The sequence below is a fragment of the Balaenoptera borealis genome, assembly GCF_965194805.1.
Source record: "Balaenoptera borealis genome assembly, chromosome: 17".
NCBI classification, from domain to species: domain Eukaryota; kingdom Metazoa; phylum Chordata; class Mammalia; order Artiodactyla; family Balaenopteridae; genus Balaenoptera; species Balaenoptera borealis.
This window is the reverse complement of record NC_138876.1, coordinates 77,921,769-77,933,730: the sequence shown is the minus strand read 5'-3', so window position 1 is coordinate 77,933,730 and position 11,962 is coordinate 77,921,769. Positions and strand designations below refer to the sequence as shown.

Genomic DNA, 11,962 nt, shown 5'->3' with positions numbered 1-11,962 from the left:
AAGATTGCAGTGGACCCAAAACTTGGCTTCGTAACCAGGCAACAATGTTGAAAGTGGAATCAGATGTCTGTCCCCATCAGGAACCTGGTGATCCTCTAATTAGCCCCTAGTGCAGAGGTTGCAAGCTATCAATAAAAGAGTTATTAGGAATAGTGACAGCAGTTATAAATGCTGGTAGAAGCAAGTTCAAAGCTGGCCACTCCAAACACTGTCTTCCAAAGACAAATTTAAGTCAAGTTAATCTGACCATCTTCTATCATAGCCAAATATGCGTGGATGTGAATAGTTCTTGATAGTTATCCATATAATTACTATCCGCAGTCGGTATCATTTTTAGTGCCCTTAAAATTATTCCAGACAGGGGCTTCCCTGGTGGCTCAGTGGTTGGGAGTCCACCTGCCAATGCAGGGGACACGGGTTCGGGGCCTCGTCCAGGAGGATCCCACATGCCGCGGAGCGACTAAGCCCGTGTGCCACAACTACTGAGCCTGTGCTCTAGAGCCCGCGAGCCACAACTACTGAGCCCACGTGCTACAACTACTGAAGCCTGCACATCTAGTCCGCAACAAGAGAGGCCACTGCAACGAGAGGCGTGCGCACCACGGTGAGGAGTGGTCCCTGCTTGCCACAACTGGAGAGAGCCCGTGCACAGCAACGAAGACCCAACGCAGCCAAAAATAAAATTAATTTAAAAAAAAATTATTCCAGACAGTTTTAAATAAATAGCTATTCATTTTGTTATTTATCTTCTTTTGAATCTTAATGAACAATCATAGTGATAACCATGCTGTTACGGAAAAGAGTGATTTTGTGTTTATCAATCCTATATTCCTGAATTTGAAGCAAGGTTGGAAGCAATAAAGGTGGTTTCAATATCGTAAATTATATTACATGCCAAATGATTTACACTTGATTAATTGGAATGAAGACCTATTATGTTTATGGAAATTTAAACTATTAACTTTATATAGTATTTGAAGACCTTATTTATACATTGTTTGAATAACCACAATAAAATCAGGGCATGGAAATAACTGAACTGCAGCTCTATCTCAAATTTAGAGATAACTTTATTGTTTCTTTTCCTTGAGATTCTTCACTGTTGCCCATAAGTGATGTCATAGGCAATAAACATACCAAACATGCAGACAAACATTTAAACATCAACTCATATGAATATGAGCACATAATTGGAGACTTCTCTCCACAACTAACTTTTTATGCAGTACCCGTGATGTACCAGGAGCTGTTCCAGGCACGGAGATTCAGCCACGATAAAATGAACAGAGTCCAAGTTCTCATGAAGTTTGATTCTAGTGGCTAAAATGCTGTGTTTTATAAAGGCTATTTGTTCTCAGTTATACATTTTTTAAAATATTGGCATGTTATTAACTCTCTTAGCAAGGCTAATTCAATCAGAAAACTGTGCTTTGGAAAACAGAGTATTTCAAGGCAAATTTTTTTACACTTTTAACATCACATTCCTTTTTCTCATTGCCTCTGTCCTGGACTGAAAAACTTGGTAGTTCATAAGGACCATGCATAACCAAGAGACAGTTATTTTTATCACGCCTATCGTTTTAAAAACTCTTAATTTTTGATTCAACACAATCCAGAGTCTTGGAAAACATCAGGTAATTTAGACTGTGCAAAAAAGAGTTTGGTCCAGATACCAAGTCTCCCACCTCCATTAGCCCAGGTACACCTAACCTGGGCATGCTTGTGAAGCAGAGAGCATGGAGAAGTGGTCCTGCTTCCAAATCCTGCATCCTTAATTCTTATGTGGGCCAAGCAAGCCTCTGGCTCAGACAATGAGATCAGTTGTGATGGCGTAAAGGCATGTTCAGTATGGCTCACTGACAACTGTCTCCTCTGTGAAGCTGGCCGATAGCATAGTTTCTCAACATCTCACCCATTTGTCTCTCCCACTCCCACTCTGACTGCCAAAGGTCCACATCAGAGCTCCTCACCCCTCTCACCTGTGTTACTCCCATCACTCACTCGTAAGGTGATGGATTTCGAGGGGTTCCTCATTGAGGACGTGGCTGGACAGGGAGACCACAAAGCAAAGCAGGAAGTGCAGGCAAAGCTGCAGCTTGAGGGGCAGAGTTCAGCCGGGAAGTGTGAAGCTGGCTGGATCTGGGACACATCCGCTAAGCAGATGGGGATGCTTTACAAGAGCTCCGTAGGTTATAATGTTGCCAGCTAAAGGCCACAGCGAAGTCCGCCAGGGAGAGATTGCAGGTGAGAAGCCAAAAAAATGTTCTGTTAGAGATATATTAAGAACTACTCGTGCAGCATAATATTTGATGGCGGTGGTAGTATCAGCTTGTTAATTTCTCTTTTCTCTGAATCTTCAGGTACAAACAAGTCTGACAACGCTCCTTCCTGAGAGTTCTTAAATGTCCTGAGAAACGTGGCATAGGGAAAGGGTTGCTTATGTATCAGTTTGAATTTTGATGTTACCCTTAAATCTGTGAACCTGACCAAATCATTTAATCTCTATAAGTCTTTGCTCTTTACCTGTAAAGAGAGAACCAGGAGGGACATGGATCATTCCTTAAGGAAAAGCAGCCACTGGGGAAGGCAGAAGGAAGGCTCAGAGAACAAGAAGGAAGGAACGATTGGGTCCTTAGAAACCGAAGGTAGGGCCTTCCCTGGTGATCCAGTGGTTAAGACTCCGCGCTTCCACTGCAGGGGGTGTGGGTTCAATCCCTGGGTGGGAACTAAGATCCCGCATACCGCAGGACCAAAAGAAAAAAACACACCGAGGGTAAAAAAAAAAAGTTTCAAGGAGAAGCAAGTTGTCTATAACATGCTGCAACGAGGGGTAAGATGTTTGGGCTTGCTGTCAGGATCCCCGGTGATGTTTTCCAGAAAGGCTCAGTGGACAAGGGGAGGAACACTTAGGGGCAGGGGGTGAGGTGGGGAAGGAAAAGCTGATGATTAGATGATGTTTCCTTGAAGCTCAGCTGTGAAAGGAAGGGGAGAAATAGGCAGGCACAGAATGGAGGAGGGGATTTTTCGTGGTAGGAGAAACCTATCATGTTTAGACCGTGAAGGAAGATCCAGGAGGGAGGAGGTGCTATAAATAAAGAAGAGCAGTAATGATTGAAGGGAAAAGAACACACAGGGAGTGGAAAGGGTGGAGTTAGAGCACCAGAGGGAAACTGTCCTTGAAAATGAGAGAAGCTCGAAAGACCTGCAGATCCAGGTAAGTCAAAGTGTGGGCATTTGACTTACCTGGATCAGAAATTGAGCAGAAATTGGGATGTGGGCAGAAATTGAGAGCATTTCTAATCCATCTCTCTATTCTCTGGATGACTTTCATTTCATTCAAGTGACACCCAACTCCTGCAGAAAAACCGTGTGTCAAGCCATCTGCCAGCCTTCTTCAGAGAAGAAATCAGTTTCCCTTTTTTTTTTTTACTCCCCACCTTGAGTGAGTTATATAAACCCAGTTTTTTAAACAGGATCTAAAATGATATCTCTCTTTAAGCTTAAAAAATGAAAGTTATAATGATGAAAATAATGAAATTAATAGTTTCTTGCCTTAGCAAGTAGCAGCTAATATTATTAGCTGACTTGGTGGTGACAACTTTTATTTATTCATTTGCTTTATTTATTCATTTAATCTGTTAGTGATAGTAAGAACTAGTTGAATTTTTTTTTAAAGCTTTTTTTGAAAGAGGTAGATTACACTGAAACGAAAGCCATTTTATTTGGCAGTCGTTTACAAACATTTAGTCAGACAAATTTGGCTTTCAATAGGTGTACTCAAAATTGGCAGCTAGCTAATCCTGGAGGTGCATTTTTAAAATCTAAAATACAAGAGTCTTATTGATGTATTTTAAGGAAGGGGCAGGAAGCTATTTAACTTATTTTTTAAATGTTTAGATTAATCTCATGTTCTCATGTTTTAGGATATAGACTACACTTTGGTGGGTAAGCCAATCACCAGAATGACAGCTTGACATTCCAAAACCCTTTTTGGGAAAAAAAAAAAAAAATCACATTTGCTCTATCTTCAAGCTCCCCACTGCCCCTGCCCTGCTGAGGGCTAGCTGCCGTCTGAACAAGTTCCAAGTCCACCTTCAAAGGTCCAGGGCCAAATGAAGCTCTTCTTCTTTTACGACTAGTGGCCAAACGATTCCCTCACTGCGGTCTCTAAAAGTTTTTCACCGGTATTAGAAGACTGAATTGTGAAATGACTAAAATTCAGAATCCATTCAAAGATTCAGAAGTCACATTATTATTAGAACTTTCTAGGTGCTTGCCCTACATTTAAACTAAATTATGAGAAAACAAACTGTTTATTCTCTACTAACACGCTCCTGCAGAATTTCCTTTACTATCGTTTAATTCAATATTGTGTTTTTGTCCTATACAAAGAGTAGGTGCTAATGTCCAACCAAACATGTCTGTATTTTTCTTGTTAAAATTGGTTTAAGGATCCTTTAAAATAGACCTAGTCAAAATTTTTGAAATACTTTGTTCCAGGAAAATAGTCAGCACATATACCTGTATGCTTTTTAAAATCAAAAATTAAAACCATTTTACTTAATGTGTTTGGTGTGTTGTTTCTGTTCAGTTGGTTTTGAGTTTTGTTTTTTCGTTTTGTTTTGTTTTGTTTTGTTCTCGGTTTTTTGTTTTTTGGTTTTTTTTTGTTTTGCCTTACTTGCCTAAAATCATAGAACTAATTTTAGTGTCCAAGTATAAACCTGTGCTTTATTATATAAAACTTTTAGAAAGTTGTGTTTCAAATCTTAAAATACTTAAATATCTTTTTGCTTTTTTAAAAAATAGGTGAGCAGCCCTTTCAGGTAAGGGTTCAATTTTGTCCCATTATTTGCAGGGTCAATTCCCCACTCCTTCTCACCCACGACAAGTACCCCAGCCCCCTGTGGCACAAACCTCCGCACCCACCCCTCCTGGATCTTCTCTCCCCAGCCCCAGAGCCCATTCCTCTAAATAAGTCAGGCCTGGGCATGAAATTATGGGCAACCCTTGCCTGTCTCTCAAAACATTGGAAGTAAGCCAGAAACAGCTGAAACAAAGGGCCCCTCTGATGATTTTGCTTCCATGGTTAGTAAGACCCCTGGGTTGTTAAGCTCTGCACAGCTTGGCCCGTCTGTACTCCAGAGTCCTGTATATTTGACTGTAAAAGAAGCATTTCAAGTTCACATAAATCTGTCAACTTTTTCAGCCGCTGGTCGAGTTCGCACTTGGCATGAGGACATATTCAGGTCACAGCAGCAGTGATTACCAAAAGGAGACAGACAAAAGACAGGTACCAGAAAGAGCTGAAACACCTAGCTCTGTGCCGACTGCCTTCATGTCTGCATGTCTCCGAAAGTCCATGCACGGGCGGCCGCCGTGATGCTGTGTCAGTTCCAGGCCACAGTCACCAGCCGCTGCAGCGCAAAAATAAACAGAGGAGCCGGCCGGCTTGGAGCTGGACTGGGGAGGTCGGCTCTTCTGGTGCTCAGCAGGCTTTCTGCCTGACGCTGATTCTCCCAGCTCTCTGGGTGATCCTGCCACTCAGGGGAGGCAGGGGTTCATGTCAGCGGAGTGGAACGGACTCCGTGTCCCTTCAAAGTCGAGACTGCTACTTTCTAGACCCTTTCATCTCTCCATATAAATAAACCAAGCCTGGAGAGTCTCCAAGGCACCTTTGTTAAACAAGACAGAATTTAAGCTCCTCCTGAGAGCTTTCTGGTAACCTGATTTCCAGCCCAGTGAAGAAGTAAAGGTACCAGTGTCGTGGTGACAAAGCAGAAAGAGAATATGAGAAGCTGCCTGTGGACACGTGTTCCAGTGGTTACATCACTCACATGGGTTTCCTGTTTCTTAGTAAAATAGATATGAATATTGTCACATTGAAAATTCACAGAGTTCCACGTGTTTGGTTTCATCCTCACCTTCTTTGTTGATGAAGTAAAGTAGGAATTTTCTATCCAAGTTCCAAACTTGTGATGATGCTGAGAAAATTAAATTTGATGTGATTTGGCTACTCTTAAGTCCTCGATCAGGAAAGTCAATAAATAAACAAAACCGTGAATAACAAGTTTCTTGTGAAATCATATGGGTCTTCTTCTCTGGAGTCAGATAACCAGCCTTGGCCTGACTGAGGAATGAGAGCTTATCATTGAGTCGACAGCGATGGTAACAGGAGGTGTTTCTGGCCTGGGTCCTTGGGTAACTGATGCCAACACTCAGACAGGACAGGTGGACAAACTGTGTGTGTGTGTGAATGTGGATGTATGGTGTGTGTGTGTGTGTGTGTGTGTGTGTGTGTGTGTAACATGGTGGTCTAGCAGACACTACTGCTGCTTTCTGTGATGTGTGTCTGCCATCAAAGGAGAGGCACAAAGGCAGCAGAAGAGAAAGGAAAAGCAATAGAAGAAGTAACTGATTTTGGATATGGGATACTGTTCTACAGAGAAATGAACACCTCCTGAAAATATGCTCATGTGTGCCTCTCTGCTATGGGCTGAATGGTGCCATATGTTGAAGCCCTAACCCCCAGTACCCCATTTGTCACTGTATTTGGAGACTGAACCTTTAAGAAGGTAATTAAGGTAAAATGAGATCATTAGGGTGGGCCCTAATCAAATATGACTGATGTCCTCATAAGAAGAGATTAAGACACAGACGTGCACAGAGGGAAGACCACGTGTGGACACAGCAAGAAGGTGGATGTCTAAAAGCCACGGGCTGAGGCCTTGGGAGAAACCAACCCCGGCCACACTTACAGCGCAGAATTTCAGTCTTCAGAACTCTGAGGAAATATAGTCTTGTTATTTAAGGCACCCAGGCTGTGGCACATTGTTAAAGCGACACTGGCAAACTAATACCCTATTTTTGACTGACTTCCTTCCAGATGACAGTAGCTACTGCCTCTGAACACAGTAAAGACCTTCCAGTCTTAACGACCAATCACAGACCTAGGTGACTTCTCGAGCAGGAGCAGGTAGAGGAAATGTCCCTTCTTTCTATGTCTTCCAGAACCCATAGTTATTCTGAATCCATGGGAAACAGACACTAAGTTTTTGCTATAGAAGTATCTTTTTTTCATGAGGCTTTTCTAAAAGAGTTTCACAAGTCAGTCAGACTCCTTTTCGCAGCTCACAATTTTAACAGGGGAGAGACATTAATAACACTTCCCTCTCAGGAAACAAGAATGTGTTTCTACCCTTGGAAGTGAATCCCAACTTCTATGTAACACATTAGGCCACACAATTATTTTCTGTTTTAGTAACATAAAAGAGACCTCTTGAAAGAATTATGAAGCATTTACAAATATAAGCAAGTCAAATGAAAATAAAAGGTTTTTTCCCTCCTAAAGTCTATCCTTTTATGTGATTTCATCACTGTGCTTCATTTTTCTCTCTTAGGGAAGATGTGAGTTACACACGTAGTGTACTAGGTAAACAACAATATCCTTAATAACAAAATATATCTAGTTAAATTCTGAGACTAGATTGTTTGAGAGATTTAATACTATTATTGACAAAATTACGTGCATAACAAATGAAAATCTAATCAACTAGACCAACGAAGTATGTAAATTTTCCTTTTCTTCCCAGCTGTGAACAAGGACAGAAGTTCAGATTCAAATATCCATCCTTTCCAATAATTTTCCGAGGAAGGCAATGTTGATCAGCTAACTCAACTGATACTCAAGCCCCTCTCTCGTTTGCCTGTCTTCATTAGAGTTTGTGGAAATTACATACTTACTTTCTAGCCTCCCTTGCAACTCAGGGCGGCCAAGTGCTACACAATGAGATGAAACCAAATGTCTTTGCTGTGAGGGATGGAGGGGCTTCTTGAAAAGTGTTTGGATTCTTGATAGAAGAAATTGATAGGATTGTACCATCCATTTTTCTTTCTTCCTCTCTTCAATATGCATGTAATTCTTAGAACTGTGCAACCTTCTGATTAAAAGACAATGTGCATATATATGAATGCCTAACACATTTAAAGATAGTCTAACAGAAAGATAGGAAAAAAAAGAATTTGAGTCTTTCTGGTATTGGTGAGAAATCTAACACTAAAATCTAACACTAGCAACCATTTGCCTCTAGATTTCCTTTTATATGAGAAAAATAACCCCTTATCAGTATAAGGGGCTGTTAGTTGGATATTCTGCTATTTTCAACTGAAATCATTCCCAACTAATTTTTGGTCCCAATCACTCACTCTCTCTATTGCCTGTAAGAGGATTGCATATCTCCACCTGTTCGCATGTAGCTGGCAATACCTCCTCCATGTGGAAAGCAAAAACACCCTTTCCCACTGCTGTTGGGCTTGTCCATAATATACACTTTGGTAAAGAGGCATCAGGAGTTTCTCCCAGCTACCTGTTCTTTTCCCTCTGCCATGAGAATGGCCTCTCCCTCAGCTTGTATCACAAAGTGAGGAGACACGTGGGGAAGAGGCACTGCCCCCAACTCATAACAACTCATGTGCAACATGAGTGAGATTTGGAGGTTACTTGTTACTGCAGCTGGTTGCAAAGCAGACAAATACAAAACCAGTACCAGAAATGTGTGTGGTTATGTGACATGCTTTGGCCAAGGAAATATGACCTACAATAATATAAGTAAGAAGGCAAATCTTTAGAGGATTTCCACCTGCTATTTTCCCTTTGCCATAAGAACAGCTTGTCTAGATCCCAGAATGAGAAGAAATTAGAACGAAACCCTGACAGCCAACCTGCATCTGCGGACAGGTTGTGTGAATGAGAGATAAATATTATTGCAATCGCGGGATTATTTTGGCCTAGGTTATCAGAGCAAAGCTAAATGATATATATGCTCCTTAATTTTTTTCTCTTTCTCATTGGTCTTTTTAAAAACCCCAACCCTTGTGTCCTAGTCCCAGAGGAGTGAGCAGGGGTCACAAGGTCACATAGCCCTGGGCTGACCTCTTACACACCACTTAGCAGCTATGTGTCGATTTGTCTGTAAAATGAATATAATAATAAGATAACATAACATTTCTCAAAGCGTGTTCTGTGTAACCTAATTACTGCTGACCTAATAAGTGTTACATGGAGAGAAGATGTTCCATGGTCAGCTAAGTTTGGAAGATATTGAACTGAATAAAATCAGAAAAATGTGTTACCTTAAGGTTTCTCAGAGTATTTAGTGTTACTGCAAATCTTGAAGACCAGAATTTAGTCTGTGGGCCTCCTAGATTTTTCTTTTGTCTTAGTACCATTTTTACTTTCTGAACATCTCTTAGGAGGTAAGATAATTTGGGCCACAATGAGATAACGGATATGAAAGAACAGTTTGTACGACACAGACCTTGAAGTAATGATGCACCTGTGCTCCTGAGTCGCTGCTGTCAGGAGGAGACCAACACCCTTTATACAGAAGGAGCCGTGAACCTGCCCCTGAGGGCACTGAATTCTAGCTCACACTCCAAGTAGTAAGTGGTTCTTCCCACCAAAACTGCTCTAAAAGGTCCCTATAGCTCACCAAGAAAGCTGGTTAGGCAAAGAGAATTCAGTGTGTCAAATAACAGAGAATTCAGAGTGAAGCACGAGACAGAAAGTTCAAGAACTTTGAAGACATGTTCATAAACTAGTAGGACAGCCAGCATTTTGCGGAGTCTGTTGGAAGGAAACATGCCTTCTATAGAAATTTAATTGTAAAAACTCAGTACTTAAAAACTGTAATTCAATCAAGTATATAATCAAAAACCACAAGTTCTCTACAATGACTAGGACTCTGAAGCCAGAAAAGGCCACTGCACTAGATAAAGCATATAATAAAAAATATGAGACATAGAAGCTAGAAACGAGAAGATGAAGGGAGAGGAGGGGTATAGACGAAGTGAGCAGAAGAAGAGAGGAGGTGACCCACAGCTCACTGTAAGACTAGCTCAGCAGGTCTAGAGACCCGTAGGAAAGAAGAACCAGCCATTTCAGAGAAGGCCACGTTGAATACTCTTCATGTGAGTGTGTAGACTTCTCCAGTGATGTGGATTTAACCCTGGAGAGAGGGGAGGAGGAAGGTGCCTGGTTTCTCCTCTTGCCTCTCAAGAGAGTGGGAGTAATTAGATCCCATCTCAGTCAAAGTGGGTGGAATGTTTACCTTGTGGTACCCAGGTGCTGATGACATTAGAACGATTGCCTCAGAAAGCCAAGATGGTGGTGGAACTTAAAGCCCAAAGGCCAAGGTAAGGATGACCGTGAGAGAGAATATCCTTAGGTCACTAGCAAGACACAGCGGAATCCAGATGAAATCAGGTTTGCCAAGAGGCCCACAGGAATAGCTCAGCACAGAGACTGTCTGAGGCAGGGGTCCCCAACCTTTTTGGCACCAGAGACCGGTTTCGTGGAAGACAGTTTTTTCACGGACGGGGTGGGGTGGGGGGAGATGGCTCAGGCGGTAATGCAGGCGATGGGGAGTGATGGGGGGCGATGGGGAGCGATGGGGAGCGGCAGATGAAGCTTCACTCACTCGCCTGCCACTCACCTCCTGCTGTGCGGCCAGGTTCCTAACAGGCCGCGGATCCGGTACTGGTCCTGGGCCTGGGGATTGGGGATCCCTGGTCTAAGGGATGGGTATACAGAGCCCCCCAGTTTCCTGATACTTGGAGCGGGCTGTGGGGTCAGGCAGGGCAATTTGTGGAGCTACGATGTTTGAACAGCATATTTTGAGGGAAGTTTCCTCCTTTATCTGTAGTTTCACAGCAGAAGCCCAGACTATATTCATCCACTGGCTATACTTCCTTGCGGTCCTGTCTATAGAAGAGGAGAAAAATCCTGTTCTTCTACCTATCTTGGGCTCTCCATCTTGCACCCTGTGAATTAGACTAACAAAAGACAGATTAACGAGAGAACAAAGACAGAAGTTTGTTTCCATGCTTAGCGCACACACATGGGAGCACTCAGCCATGAGTAATTCAAAGGGGTGGTTAGAACTTGGGCTTATACAGCACATCAACAAAAGAACAATAAATTTTCAGAGCAGTGACAAGACAAAAGAAAAGGATTTTGAGCTTCTAGGGGTGGCAAATACTGTGCAGACAAATATGGGGAAATTAATTGTGGATAAAGGCTGGTTTAAGCAAAAATTGTTATGCAGATTTCTCTGGTGCCATCTCTGGGCTAATAAGGGTCTAGAATTTTCTCCAGTGATCAATTTCTGTTCTTCACGGTAGAGAGGGAAAGGAGGACACTTTTGCAAATATATGTCCTACTTTTTAGGCATATGGTGGGGGGGTGAGGACAGAAAACTTCTTGTACCTGCTTCTCAATTGCTCTCAGCTCAAAATAATCCTTATGTCAAAGTGGCATGGGTTTGGGGTGGTGTATGCTGCTTAAAAGTTAAAAAGATAAAGAATTGTAAAGTCAGGCATAACTACAAAATCGACAGAGGGATAAACATGAAGATGTAACATATGACATCAAATATATTCTAAATAAACAATGATAGCACAGGGATTGTGGAAAAAAAAAAAACAGAACTTGAGTTACTTCAATCCTGCCATCCCATAAAAACTGCCAGTTGTAGATTTCATTTATATCTAAATTTAAAACAGTGAAAGGCATGTTTTTACTTGGTAAGTGCAAATTTTAGTTTATGCGTGAAAAATTTTGCTGAATTTGAATAATATCTTTAAATTAGAAATTTGTTTTTAGTCATTAAACAATGAATCAAGAAAATAAAGTGTAATATTTTTGATTACCTAAATTGAAAAATTTAGGTGAAAAATTTTACTGAATTTGAATAATATCTTTAAATTAGAAATTTGTTTTTAGTCATTAAACAATGAATCAAGAAAATAAAGTGTAATATTTTTGATGGTTACCTAAATTGGACCTTTTACAGACTTTTTGGTTTTGTTATATTTTACTTAATATTGTTGTTTTTATGGACATGATTAGGAGATTCAACAAAATAAAATGTTTATTGTCTACATTTCTTTTTGGCCACCATTATTA

General features: G+C 41.3%; 1 long non-coding RNA gene across 1 annotated transcript; it reads left to right on the top strand.

The window, feature by feature from the left end:
- The first annotated feature begins 698 nt into the window (after positions 1 to 698).
- LOC309614538 lies at positions 699 to 10,305 on the top strand. The gene is made up of 3 exons (XR_014236247.1): positions 699 to 3,214; positions 4,807 to 4,823; positions 5,207 to 10,305. It is a non-coding gene; the product is annotated as an uncharacterized lncRNA (long non-coding RNA).
- Positions 10,306 to 11,962: the final 1,657 nt, after the last annotated feature.